The sequence below is a fragment of the Tupaia chinensis genome, unplaced genomic scaffold (assembly GCF_000334495.1).
Source record: "Tupaia chinensis unplaced genomic scaffold, TupChi_1.0 Scaffold000532_1, whole genome shotgun sequence".
Classification (NCBI taxonomy): domain Eukaryota; kingdom Metazoa; phylum Chordata; class Mammalia; order Scandentia; family Tupaiidae; genus Tupaia; species Tupaia belangeri.
In genome coordinates this window covers 9,376,342-9,388,560 of record NW_006160045.1, presented here as the reverse complement: position 1 = coordinate 9,388,560, position 12,219 = coordinate 9,376,342, and the positions used below count along the sequence as shown (strand labels likewise).

At 38.8% G+C, this 12,219-nt stretch overlaps 1 pseudogene; it reads right to left on the bottom strand.

The window, feature by feature from the left end:
* Positions 1 to 228: 228 nt before the first annotated feature.
* Positions 229 to 595, bottom strand: LOC102499939 (replication protein A 14 kDa subunit pseudogene; annotated as a pseudogene).
* Between the last annotated feature and the right edge of the window lie 11,624 nt (positions 596 to 12,219).

Here is a 12,219-nt window from a genome sequence, read left to right as displayed (position 1 = left end):
GGTCCCCCTAAAAGCAATTCTTTATGAAAGAACTTAGGTGAGAACTATCAATATACCAGTTCTAGCAAAAGCTGCAAGTTAGAATAACTACAATTAGGTAAATGAAACTTAAAAAAGAACAAATTAAATTTTAAGAAACCACAGGGTTCTCTCTCTGAGATTTGAGAGGCCTCCTTTAAGTCAGACTTCAATGTAGCTGATTTGCAAACCTAAGTAAATTCATCTAGATCAATTATGCTGCAGAATGCCTAAAGGAAAAAACTGGGGGAACTCATGGGTAATTTTCACAGCTTCATTGTACAGTCCAGGAGCAAAAGGACTGCTTTCTTTTTTAAACTGGATATAAGATGCACACATGATGGTTGCCTTAGCTGTTACTCTTCCAATTACTTCTATAATACCAGAAATTTCTTCCTTAAGAGGTCCCATCAACTTGATGGTTCCATTTTTTTCCTTCTCCATCTGAAAGAATAAACACATTTCCAGTGGAATGAATCTTTTCCAGTCTCCCCACGAAGCAGACGGGCCAGTCGATGAACTGAGCTAGCATACTAGCATTGACGCGCGATCTGGGCACCTCCATGATATCCACCATGATTCCCTACCAAACATTTAAAAAGAATTAACATCATTTTTTCTCAAATTCTGATAAAGATAAAATAAAATAAAATGAAGAGAAGGGAATACTTCTGAACTCATTACCTGAGGCTAGCATTACCCTGCATCAAATTCAGATAAATTTACCACAAGAAAAGAAAACTACAGACCAATATCCATCATGAATATTAATGTAAAAACCTTGCATACTAGCAACCCAAATTCAGAAGGATACTAAAGGTAGTATACATGTTGACTAAGTGAGATTTACATCCAGAATACAAGGATGATTCAATATACATAAATCAATGTTTCCATCAAGTTAATAGAATAAAGGAGGAAAAAATACACCATCAACTCAATTGATGTAGAAAAATAATTTGAGGGAACCAGCAGTTAGCATATTGGCTATGTTGCTGGACTCCCACGTAGTCAACCACGGTTTGTGTCCCTGACCTGGTGGCTTAAAACTCACATTGGGCGCATGTGCGTGCGTGCCCAAGATCCCGAGAGGAGAATGGAGGGGAAGGGATTGCGGCGTGACCATCCCCCCTGGGGGGTGATTTCTCGCTTTCTGTCTCTATGTCTTTCTCTGTCTGTCTGGTGAGCGCACCGCTCTATAGCAAAAACCTCTCCCCTCCAAAATAATAATAATAATAATTTGACAAAATTCAACATGATAAAAATGATCAATAAAATAGAAATAGAAGGTAAGTTCCTTTATATTATAAAGCCTATACATGAAAAAAATCACAGTCAATATCATTCTTAATGGTGAAAGACTGAAAGCTTTCCCCTCAAGATCAGAAACCAATGCTGCCCACTTTCGCCACTTCTATTTAATGTACAACTAGAAGTTCTAGCCAGAACAATTAGACAAGAAAAAGAAATACAAGTTATCCAAACTGGAAAGAAAGAAGTAAAATTATTCCTGTTGGCAGATAACTTAATCTCATTTGTACAAAATCCTAAAGATCACACACACACAAGGGAGCAGTGGATGGCATAATGATTATGTCACTGGACTCCCGCATAGTCAACCATGGTTCTAATCCCAGACTTGTCGGCTTAAAACTCATGCTGGGCATGTGTGTATGTGTGCCCAAAATCCTTAGAGGAGAATAGAGAAGGGATTGTGGCATGGCCAGCCCCCCAGGGGGAGATTTCTCACTTTCTGTCTCTCCAGCAAGCACATACACCCTGTAGCAAAATCTCTCTTAAAAAAAGAAAGAAAAAAGATTACATACACACATACACACACACACAGAGATAATCAACAAATTCAGCAAAGTTTCAGTATATAAAATCAACACAAGACAATCATTTCCAATTCTATACACCAGTAATAAAACAATCCAAAAAGGTAATTAAGAAAACAATTCTATTTACAAAAGCATCAAGATTACACACAAGAAATAAATAGGAGTAGATTTAAACAAGGAAGCAAAAGATTTACACCCAAAATCTACAAAACATTGCTGGAAGATATAAATAAATGAAAAGACATCCAATGTTCATGGATGTCAATGCAATTGTTCATCATGATGACAAGACTACCAAAGCAGTCTACAGATTCAATAAAATCCATAGTAAAATCCCAATGGCATTTTTTTTTTTTGCAGAAATAAAAAGAAACTTCCTAAATTCTTATCTAATTTCAAGGAACCCCAATTAGTCAAAGAATCATGAAAAAGAGAAATAGTGTTGGAGAATTCACACTTCCTGATTTCAAAACTTACTATAAAGCTGCAGTGATAAAAAAACAGTGTGATGCTAGCATAAGAACAGACATACAGACCAATGAAATATAAAAACAGCCCCCCCCCAATTATCATGTATAGTCAATTGGTTTTTAGAAAGGGTACCAAGACCATTCAATGGGGAAAGAATAGTTTTCTTAATCTTCTTTTGAACAAAAGGTCCTAGGAAAATTTACTACTCACATGCAAAAGAATTCAACTGTACACTTGCTTTACACTATTTACAAAAAATAATTCAAAAAGGACCAAAGAGCTCAATTTATGTGCTGAAACTATAGAACTCATAGAGAAAAATAGGATAAAATTGTTGTAGCATTCAATTTGGCATTGATTTCTTGGATACGACGCAAGACACAAGCAATAAAAGAAAAATAGACATATTGGACTTCATAAAAAATAAAAACTTTTGTACATAAAAGAGCACTAGTAAGAGAATTAAAAGACACCCATAAAATGGGAGGAAATATTTGCAAATCACATAGCTGGTAAAGAACTAATATCTAAAATATATAAAGAACTTATAACTCAACAAAAAAGAAACAACCCAATTATAAAATGGACAAAGAACCTGAATACATATTTCTCAAAAATGATGTGCAATAGTCAATAAACTCAAGAAAGATGCTCAACGTGGAACATAATCCACACTCTCCTGTGTGGTCTACCATGTGATTCAATCAGAAGAGTCCCACCTTGGCTGAATAAATCTCTATTTTTATAAATGAAAATTAAAATCTTTGTAAGTGGTCAATATTACTAGTAATTTGGGAAATGCAAATCAAAATCACAATTAGATACTCTTTTATACCCATTAGGATGGCTATCAAAAAAATGGAAAATAACAAGTGTTGATGAGGATGTGGAGAAATTAAGGCCTTCATGCTTGCTGATCAGGATATAAAAATGATGCAGTTACTGTGGAAAAGTATGTCAGTTCATCCAAAAGTTAAACAGAAATACCATGTGATCTAGCAATTCTACTTCTGGGTATAACTCTCAAAGAATTTGCACCCTAATGTTCCCAGTAACATTGTTCCACCAAAAGCTAAAAGGTGGAAACAACTCAAATATCCATCAAATATCCACATTTGTATCTTGAATGAAGAAACAGAATGTGATATGTGCATACAGTGGAATATTATTCAGCCATGAAAAGGAAGGACATTGTAATACATCTTATGACATGGATGAACTTTGAAAATTCTAAACTATGTGAAACAAATGAGATACAAAAGTACAAATATTGTATGATTCTGCTTATCTGAAGTACCTAGAATAAGCAAATTCATAGAAATCGAAAATAGGATACTACTACTAACATAGAATACTAATATTGGTTATGGCAAGGGAAGAGGAGAGCATGAGGAGTGAGCAGTTATTGCTTAAAGGGTTCAGAATTTCTGTTGGAGGTGACAAAAAGCTCTTGATACAGAGAGTTGTAATAATCATACAACATTCTGAATGTATTTAATCCCACTAAAAGTTTAAAATGGTAAATTTTATACATGCATATTTTACCATGATAAGAGAGAGAATGGGAGCCTGACAGTTCTGGTTTTTGTCCTTTTGTAATTTTTTTTTCCTCAGGCAGGATCTCACTATGTTGTGATTCTCCTGCCTCTTCTTTCCAAATATCTGAGACTTTAGGAGCACACTTCCCCATTCTCAGCTCTTTCAGACAGGATCTTCTACAGTTGTCCATGCTGGTCATGTCTTTTTCTTTAGAAGAAAGAAAAATTTGTTTTCCCTAATAATTCTATGTCTATACCTTTCCTTTATTAAAAGTTAGTATTCGTGGGACCAGTAGGTGGCATGGTGGTTAAGGTGCTAGACACTCCTACATAGAGTTTGAGTTTGAGTCCCAGACCTGGTGGCTTGCTTTCTCACTTTCTCTCTCTCTCTCTCTCTCTCTTTAGTCAAATTCTTATAAATAATGAACAAATAAAATTAAATAAATAATTCTTTTAAAAAAGTTGTTTATAAAAAGGAAATTTGCATAAAGTAGTAGTATAAGATTAAATATTAACTATGTTAATAAATGTTTTTAAAAATTCAATTTTTGTTTCAGTAAAGAACATCTTAAAAATAAAAAAGCTTCCAGGGACCAGCAGTTAGCATAATGGCTATGTCACTGGATTCCCACGTAGTTGACTGTGGTTCGAGTCCTGGACCCGGTGGCTTAAACTCACACCGGGCATGTGTGTGTGCATGCCGAAGATCCCGAGAGGAGAATGGAGGAGAAGGGATTGCGGCATGGCCATTCCCCCTGGGGGGTGATTTCTTGCTTTTTGTCTCTCCATCTCTCTCTGTCTGTCTGGCGAGCGCACACGCCCTATAGCAAAAACCTCTCCAAAAGAAAAAAAAGCTTTCAGTAGATTATTATCTAGCAGACTTATAATACCTACTCTACATATTTTTTTAAAAAGGTTTTTGCCATAGGATGTGAGTGCTCACCAGAGAGGAGAGAGACAGACAGTGAGGGGAAAAGTAAGAAGTGAGAAATCACCTCCCAGGGAGATGGCCACAGCACAATCCCTTCTTCATTCTCTTCCTGGGACCTTAGGCCCACATTCACATACGCCAAGCATGATTTTTAAGTCACCAAGTCCAGAACTCAAACCAAGGTCGGCCATATGGGAGTCCAGCACCTTAATCATTATGCCACCTACTGTCCCCAATGCTAACATTTCAGAATAAAACCTTTAACATTGTTCTTTTTTTTTTTTTTTTTTTTTTGTTTTTTTCCTTCCATAACCATTCAAAAAAGACAGACAGAAAGCAAGAAATTGAACCCCACAAACAAGCAAAGTATTCAAGGATTTATTATTTCATCCAAACAGACTTCAAAGAAGTGGCATCCAGGTATGATATAAAAACAAGCAATCAAATTTCTGAGTTAATTGAAGAAAAAGGGGAAAAGAAAGAACATCCAGAAAGGACTATGCTTTTGTTGGCATACTAGAAGAGTTGGTGAGTGACAAGGAAGAGGAGTAAAGAAAAATGAAGTGGCTGGACCTTAGCAACATGTGGGAAGCAAATGATACCCGAGATGATCCATTTGTAGTCTCAATCATGAAACAACTACTGTGTGCCAGATTCTGTGCTGGAAAAATAAACATGGTCCCTGCCTCTTGGACAATACAGCCTAGCAGGGAAAAGAGAGAAACAAACTGGTCATTCACCATGCAAGAGGAGAAGCTGGGGCTGCTGCAAAGCACAGCAGCATGGTTGGCTCAGAAAAGCCTTGCCAGGGAAGTAACGTCCACGCTCAGACTCCACAGAGGAGTAAGACTTAGTCTGGCATTGGGGCCAGAGGGCAGGGAGCATGATACAAGCGGAGAAAGCCCCAAGGTAGAAAATGGCAGGTGCAGAGGCTCAGAGAAGGAGCACGTGATAGAGGAAAAGACCAGATCAGAAGGCCTGGAGCCAAGAAGGCAAGAAGATGGTTTTGGGTTTCTGCTCTCTATGGTTGGAGGCCTGCCAGAGAAACAGAAACTGTTCAGCCTTATCCCTTCAGAGCAGAACTCATGATTCATGCATCTCACCTATATTTCCCACAGTGCCTTGCACTCTTGCACTAACACTCTTGGCTGCAGATATCTTGCCAGCTGGGAGGTATGGCTGTGATGTGACCATGACTCAGGGTATACAGCTGGACAATAAAAGTTAAATCTTGATTACAAGATTTTCTGCAAGAAAAAAACATATCACAGAGAGAGATACACATACTCTCATAGCCCCTACTCCTAGAATTTCCTCCATTATACAATAAAAGAATCCCCCAAGCATTGAAAATTAGTTTTGGGAACATGGTTACCAGTTTAATTGCCTGTCTGTTACTGAGAAAAATCTCCAATAAATTGAATCAACTAGACTTTTTAAAATTTCTAAATCTGATCACAGATAGCCTCAGGGCCATTTGTAATGTGAGACTAAAGAGGACTAGGATGCAGTGGATGTCACCTGCCACTATTTGTTTAGTCCTAAACCATGCCCCTGCAACACACACACTGCAGCTGCTCGGGCTCCCCTAGCCAGAGACCTGTCAGTAGCCAATTGAGCTATACCTGCATTTGTTTCAACTATAATTATTCCTTCTGGCAGACAGAACCATCTTGGTGCAAGGCCAAGCAGGGCCATCCCATCCAGGCACATGGACCAGGCACTGTCAGGGTGCAGTGAGGTGGTTCTGCCATCTGGTGCTTAGAAGAAAGGGTCTGAGGCTCCCACATTAACACCCCAGCCCATAAACCCTACTTCACCAAAGCAAACCACGCAGTAACACTTCCTTCCTGCTCTATTCAGCCCCTCTGATCACATGAGTCCATTTTGTGACTTCTCATCCTCTTCAAATCAGCCCTTGACATTCATTTTTACCTAATCTCACCAAGATAAAAATGCTGGGTTATCAGGAGGAGGAGGAGTTGAGAGTAGGAAGCGAAGAAAGCTTAGGGCATGATGTCCTAAAGGAGGTCTCCACAAGCTCTGGTGATGGCTTAACCTCTACTGCCCAGAGACAGTCATGCTGGAAATAATAATGGGTTGTTTTCCTCCAAAAATTAATGTCATGGCTAAAACTCAATCAGTCTCCACTTTTGTCCAGACATATGTTCCAAATTGGGAGTGACTATTTTCTCTACCATTCTGTGCCACCAGTGCTGAGCATGTAGCAGGCAATAAACATTTATTGATCCGTATAATAGATAACTGGCACCAGAGCCAGTCAGTTTATCAAGGCAAGGACTGAGAAACCAAAGATCTAGAAGCACAGCTACGGACTATCCAGTATGACATCATCTCCCCTTGGACTCTTTCAATGTAGAGGCCTATTCCTCTCCCACTTGGGAATTTCCTGCTAGAAAAACACATATTCACCCTATGGATTTTGTTTAAAATCCTGTCTTCTCTGTGGGAAGATATTCGAGATGCTACTCAGCAGCAGGGAGGGACCAGATGGCTGGTAAAACAGGAGGCTATTCTCAACCCGGGGCCAACACGAAAGCTGAACGGCAGCACCCAATTTTAGTTTGAAACCTGGTGCCCAACAGTGTAAAATTAGAAACTCTCTTGAACCATCTGGCTCTTTCAAATTAATACCTGTCTGTCCAATGCTAGAATGGAAGGAACCTCAAGATCTAGCTCCCTTCCCTCAGACACATCTGTATCATCAGTTTTGCCTGGCATCTGTGAAGAATAGACCAGATGACTGAGCCTCCATTAATAGCTGCCAGTCTTCAGGATATTGAAGTTCTCTGGAATCTTTCTGATCCCAATATCTCTTTTGCTCTTCTCTTCCCTCTACCAAATTCCTTTTTTTTTTTTTTTTTTTTGCTATGGGGCGTGTGTGCTCGCCAGACAGAGAGAGAGAGACAGAGAGACAGAAAGCGAGAAATCACCCCCCAGGAGGGATGGCCACACCACAATCCCTTCTCCTCCAGTCTCCTCTCGGGATCTTGGGCATGCACTCACATGCGCCTGGCGTGAGTTTAAGCCACCCGGTGCAGGACGCAAACTGCGGTCGACACGTGGGAGTTCAGCAACATAGCCATTACACTAACTGCTGGTCCCCAAATTCCTTTTTCTTTCCCTGAGGCCATACACACACACACACACACACACACACACACACAGACTCACACACACACTGTACCTTTATCTAAAATGTTTCAATGTTTTATTGTCCTGGCAACTCACCCACAATGGTCCTTTCTTCTTTACATCTCTCCAATTTCTATAATCACCTCTTCCCCTTTATTACAGTGATACAATTATCTGTGATCTCTAAAAAATAATGTGTCTCACCCCTTATGTGAAGTTACTATCGCTAAGTACTATGAAATATGCTGTTCCCACCCAAATCAATTTATCACATGTCTTTAGACTTCTCTCATCACATAGAGGCCTGCCATGTGCTAATGCTACCTTGACCTTTCTTCTCAACTAGATGGCCTAACTTAACTAATTTCTTCAGTAGAATCTTCACCTCTTGGAAATAGAAGTGTTGAAGAGTCTAGGTGGAAAGGTTGGCAGTAAAGACCTTAGAAAAGATGAGACAAATATAACCTCCCTTGTTTCCCTTTTCTCCTATTGAAAAGGCCTGTTTAAAGAGTAAATGAGAGGGACCAGCAGAGGGGGTAAGGGTTACATTGCTGGTCTTCCACATAGATGACTGCGGTTCAAGTCCTGGACCTGGCAGCTTAAAACTCATGTCAGGCATGTGTGCTTGTGTGTGCATGCCCAAAATCCTGAGGGGAGAATAGAAGAAAAGGGATTGTGGTGTGGCCATCACCCCCGTGGGTGATTTCTCACTTTCTGTCTCTCTGTCTCTCCAGTGAATACATGTGCCCTATAAAAAAAATCTCTCCAAAAGATAAATAAATTTAAAAAAAGAGTAAATGAGATAATATGTGAATGCACTCAGTAAACTACTAAAGCCCAATACAAAGGTAATTTAACACTGTTACTAATTTTGTATTTTTACAAAAATACCTTAATTAACATAGAACTAATGTCACAAAATGGGTCCCATCAATGAGCTCCTTCTCAGAAACACAGTGATTAACTCTCAATCTTGGAGTCATCTTCAACTCCACCCCTCCCTAGTCCACCATATTGTCAGGCACAAGTTCCATTCACTCTTCCTCCACAAAGTCCTTCAACCCATTTTCTTTCTTCATTCTTTTTGCCCTTAACTTAACCTAGCTCTTTCTCACCGATGCTGAAGCATTATTCTTTGTTATTCTGAGATCTACCCACTTTATGTTCATTCAGGCCCTCCAAGAAGCAAATATGAAAATGGGACTAGGCATATAAGATACTTACAGGAAGGGGATTCCTGTGAAGGATACAGAGGGTAAGAATATGAATAGCCAGAGATAGCCTTTAGACCAAGAAAGAAGACTGGATAAGAAGAGCCTCATATTACACTGCATTTGTGAGGAAGTCTCAGTCAGCTGATGGATACCAACCAAGCACGGGTTCTTTAAAGGAGTCTGCATTCGACAGAAACAGACCAGCATTCAAACTCTCACTATGCTCTGTCAGGGACAAGGACAGCCCAGGGGAAGTGTGGCCTTAGCATAAATGTCAGAGTAACGGGGAAATGATAGTCTTCCTAACAAAAGTACTGGGAAAAATAGATATACATATGGAAAAAATGGCATTTGGAGGAGAAGGCATTGCGGTGTGACTGCAATCTCACACCACTGATCAAAATCTGTTTCATGTATTAGGGTATTGGGAAAGTCATGATATATTTTTCTATGTTTTTCTATGCAAAAATGCTCATGACTTTCCCAATGACCCAATATATTGTAGATCTAAATATAGGAGAGAAAAACTACAAGGCATTTAGAAAATAATATAGGAGGGGCCAGCAAGCGGCATGGTGGGTAAGGGTGCTGGACTCCCACATGGCCGACTGCAGTTTGAGTCCCAGATCTGGCAGCTTGCTTTCTCACTTTCTGTCTCTCTCTCACTCTGTAACTCTCTGGTCAAATTAAAATAAATAAATAAAGTTAAATAAAATAATTATTTTAAAAAAAGAAAATAATAAAGAGAATTCATGACTGAAAAAGGAAACCTGTAAACCATAAACAAAGTGAGTGATAAATTATAATACATTAGAATTAAGAATTTTTGTTTATCAAATTAAGGGTTCTGTTTTGATAAGAAGAAGAGAGTGAAAAGACAAACAAATGTGAGAGAATGTTGTTTTAACACATATAACTGAGAAAAGGCTCATAACCAGATTATGTAAAAAACTACTAAAAGTGAAATTTAAAATAAAACTGACACAGAGCTGGATGGTGGTGCGGCTGTTAAACAAAGTAGACCCACATGGGGAGGTTGCCAGGCACTGGGGATGGATCAAGATCCTATGTAGAAGAGAAGCTATGCTCTAAAGCCATCTACTAGACTCCCAAAATATTCAGACAAGCAGCCATTTTAAAACTGAGGTGTGTCCTGGTATGTTCAGGGAAGCTATGCCCTAAACCCATCTCCTAGACTCCCAAAATATACTCCCAAAATAAAGACAAGGTAGGGCGACCTCCTCTTTCTCTCTGTCTCTGGCTGGCTGTCTGTCTTACGCTTTCTCTCTCTTTAAATTTTTATTTTTTAATTTATTTTTATTTTTCAATCGCCTCTCCTCACCTTGGGCCTTTTCTTTCGCTTGTTAATTTCAAAAGCCATTTTAAAGCTGAGGTGTGTCCTGGTGTGTTCACGCAGCATGTTTTCATTTCTCACTCTTTTGGTAGTATTTTCTAGTTTTGTTCCTTTTTGCTTATATTTTGTAACCTTACTTCCTTACTCTAAGCTTCACTCTCCACACACTGAATGTCTAGATAGATCTAAGTGCACAGTAGCCAAGCATTTGAGTATTTTTAGAGTCATTGAAATCCTCAACGCTTATTGAACCTCCTGCTTTAATGAAGAAATTTCTTTTTATAAATTTGAACTCCTAATCTTACTGTATCTCAATGATACCACATTGCAAAGCACTGTGGAGGAGAGATTTTGTCACAGAATGATCAGAAATAACCACAGAGGCACAAGAAACACGAGGAACCAAGAAAATATCTCTCCTCTAAGGAAAAAGAACAATCCTTCGACATCCATAGATGGTCCAGTAGAATTCATGAAAATATCTGATAGAGACTTCAGAATATTCATAGTGACAAAACTAAATGAGATGCAAGAGCTGAGAGATAATGAATTCCAGAAGATGCAGGAGAAAAAGACAATGAGTCCCAGGAGGTGTTGAAGTTCTTCCATGATCTGAAAGAGGAAATTACACACCATAAAAAAAAATAATAATAAAATGGAACTATTAGAGATGAAGGCTGCCATTCAGGAAATCAAAACCTCCCTTGAAAGTATTAAAAACAGATTAGTCCATGCAGAAAATTTAATCTCGGATCTTGAAGGCAAAATTTTTGATGTAGAAAAACAAACAAACAAACTGAGAAAACATTCCCCCAAAATGAGAATACTATACAAGAAATACTAGACAGCATTCGGATAATTGATATCCCAGAAGGTGAGGACATTGATAATCTAGTCCATGAAATCTTGGAAGAATACCTCTAGAGAGGCATTCAAATATCCAGACCCAAGAAATACAAAAGAACCCCCTGAGAAGATCTTCTCCAGGGCACATCATAGCCAGACTGGTCAAATCTACAGACAAAGACAAGATACTAAAATTAGCAAGAGAAAAACGTCAGGTTATTTATAAAGGTTACCCCATCAGGCTAACCTCAGACCTCTCATCAGAAACAATACTAGCAAGGAAAGAATGGGAACATACATTCAAAATGTTAAGTGAAAACAGTTTCAACCAAGAATACTATACCTGGCAAGATTATCCTTCATATGGAAAGAAAGGATAAAAACATTCTCAGGTAAACAAGACCTGAAAGAATTTTCCATAGCAGACCCACTCTTCAAGAAGTTGTGAAAGGAGTGCTCAACCAGGAAAAGTGAAGACACATACAGAAATAAGAGAACAAAGGGAACCAAGAAAAGGCAAATTTAATGCTATGGACAAGAAATATCAGTAACAACGTTGAATGTTAACTTCCAGGATTTAAATGGAAAGATTGGTCCACAGTAACTGCATATTCAGCTGAAGAGAATTTGAACATAAGACTGAACTAACAAAATAGAATTTTATGACTTTTGAGTAAAACATTACTGATTTCATGGGACCAGCAGTTAGTGTAATGGCTATGTCGCTGGACTCCCATGTAGTCGACTGTGGTTTGAGCCCTGGACCTGGTGGTTTAAACTCACACCAGGCGCATGTGTGTGCGTGCTCAAGATCCCAAGAGGAGAATGGAGGAGAAGGGACTGTGGTGTG